General features: G+C 49.6%; 1 protein-coding gene across 1 annotated transcript in view; it reads left to right on the forward strand.

Moving 5' to 3' along the window:
• zdhhc16b (zinc finger DHHC-type palmitoyltransferase 16b) overlaps window positions 1–2,500 on the forward strand; it is a 43,326-nt gene that overhangs the window by 23,591 nt on the left and 17,235 nt on the right. The window lies entirely within an intron of this gene.

Genomic DNA, 2,500 nt, shown 5'->3' on the forward strand with positions numbered 1-2,500 from the left:
GTCACGTGACTGGCTGGCTGGTAAGCAGGTACAGGTGTCCTACATCAAAGCAAATGAGGCAATAATGCCGTTTCCTACCAAAACAATACAAAATGTTACCCTAATAAGTGACATTGAAAACATAGGCACTTTTTCACCTTCCAAAATAACAAGAAACTAAAATATGGCTCCTACATAATGGCCCCAAATTGTCATTCTACCTGATGACAATTTCCAAAGTGTATACACACGTAAATGGAGCCATAATAATCAAAATATACTGGAATCAGTTAAAATGAAATGCCATTCCAATACCATATCATTATTACCAAAACTAGGGCCATCAAATACACATACTAAACCATACTGTTGTCATACAATAACATCAGTTCCAAGTGTCACACGAAATAAATTTGTTCGTCACATTATTTTTTGATTTTTTGAGAGAAAAAAAAAAATCTTTTCTTTGCGTTTCCTTTTTTCTTTTGAACAAAAATCTTAAGTTCATAGTGTTGGTGCAAAAGGCTCCAACTTGAAACTCAAGTCCCAAGTGCAGAAGGAAAGTGTCCGGATCCGCTGACTCTGAGAGCCATCTGTCAATGTGCTGCAAATGAGGAGTCCATGTATGTGCATTCAAGTGAATGAAAGTGTGCTGCCATTGTGGGAGTGAATGCATGTATGGACTGGTGTGTGGGCACGCAAATCAAAAATGTACATGTTTGTCAGAAAATGTGGTGCGTGCAGGGTTGTTGCCCATAGGCCTGGCAGAGCTAGCCAGACCTTCCAGCAAGCAGATTTCTCACCTCCAGAATCCAGCTCTGCTTGTCCATTGGCCTCTGGATCATGGAGGCCTGGGTCCCACCGCGCTGCTCTTGAGGGTACCATTGGGTCTGGTCCAGGGTCTCACCATCTGGACTGATGGCCAAGATCCTCCAGTTGCAGTGGGGTGGTCGGCTATGACTGCTGAGTCATTCTTTTTCTTTCTGGTTTTCCAGTGGTAGATTTTCAGTCTCACTGTACTGCCCATCCGGAATGCATATTGCTCCAGATCCATGACAAGTTCATCATGAAGCAAGTCATCCACTTCAATCCTCTTGGAGGGCCCACCTGTGCACTGTACTGCCACCAGGTGGTTGTCAAGCACATGGCGACAGTGACTGGCCCCTGTTGCTGGCTGTGGTGATGCACTGGTTACAGGAGTCTGATCTTTCACAGCTTGCACACTGTTGAGGTCTGCTTCACCAGTGGCGTCGATGGCTTCGTCATCTTCAGCGGCGGTGGCTGTTGCTGCTTCAATGTCTTCATCATTGGCGGCTGCGATATCTGTGGGGTCATCACAGGCTGCGGCAACGGCGTCTTCACGGATTGCGGCGGCGCGGTCATCACGGGCGGCGATGTCTTTGGGGTCATCGGCGGCGGCTGCGATGTCTTTGGGGTCATCGGCGGCGGCGGCTGCGATGTCTTTGGGGTCATCGGCGGCGGCGGCTGCGATGTCTTTGGGGTCATCGGCGGCGGCGGCTGCGATGTCTTTGGGGTCATCGGCGGCGGCGGCTGCGATGTCTTTGGGGTCATCGGCGGCGGCGGCGTCGAGATCATCACCTGCGGCGTCGGCGTCGATGTCATCAGCTGCGGTGTCGGCGTCATCAGCTGCGGTGTCGGCGTCGATGTCATCACGGGCTGCGGCGGCGACATCAGCTGCGCCGAAGGCAACGACGTCATCAGCGGCGGCTGTAGAATTATGCTGAGTGCTCATGGTGGATGCTCTGGTGCTGCTGGAGTTGCTGCTGTGTGATGGTGTCTTGGGCAAGGCATTCACAGGCACCTCTGCAGACTCAATGGCAGAGGTTGCAGTTGGTTCAGTGCGTTGCTCTCTGCTTGCCTTCATGGACTCTCTGGCACCCTTCTGCTCACCACAACCAACCAGGGTTCTCAGCTTGGAGAGTTTCTGTGCATGTTGAAGCTCTGCACGCTGAAGCTCTGCGCGCTCTCTCTGGTGCCTCAAGGTCAACTGCTCCATCCGCAATGCATGTAGCGCTGGCAATGCTTTCAAGCGTGCTTCAAGTGCAGCCTTCTCAGCTAAGGCAGCCATTTTTAACTGGGATATTGTCTTTGAGAATTTAGAAGGATTAAAAGTGTTCTCTTTAATTTCGACTCTTGCATGTCGTTTACTTTGTTCCCTCTTCCACATTTCCACTTTCTTAGCGAAGTAGTCAAAGTTCTCAATGTCTATACACCAATCGGCTGTATCGTCTTCCAACTCTTCCTGAGTCAGCAGTACTTGCACGTTTCTATGAGCGGCCTTAACGTCCTCAATGCTTTTGCGCAGCACTGTCATACATTTCTCTACTCGATTGACATCTCCATCGTAAACGAGCAAAGATCTAATGTCCTTCATCTGCTGTCTGCAAAGACGCAGCTTCACTCGCTGAGTAGCCACAGCATTCTTTTTTCCTATCTCAGCATCTCCAGTCATCGTGTTGTGTTCACAACTCACAGTCACTCAGTTCCTTCTTAAAAGGCA

This window comes from Engraulis encrasicolus, chromosome 2, assembly GCF_034702125.1.
Source record: "Engraulis encrasicolus isolate BLACKSEA-1 chromosome 2, IST_EnEncr_1.0, whole genome shotgun sequence".
Taxonomy (NCBI): domain Eukaryota; kingdom Metazoa; phylum Chordata; class Actinopteri; order Clupeiformes; family Engraulidae; genus Engraulis; species Engraulis encrasicolus.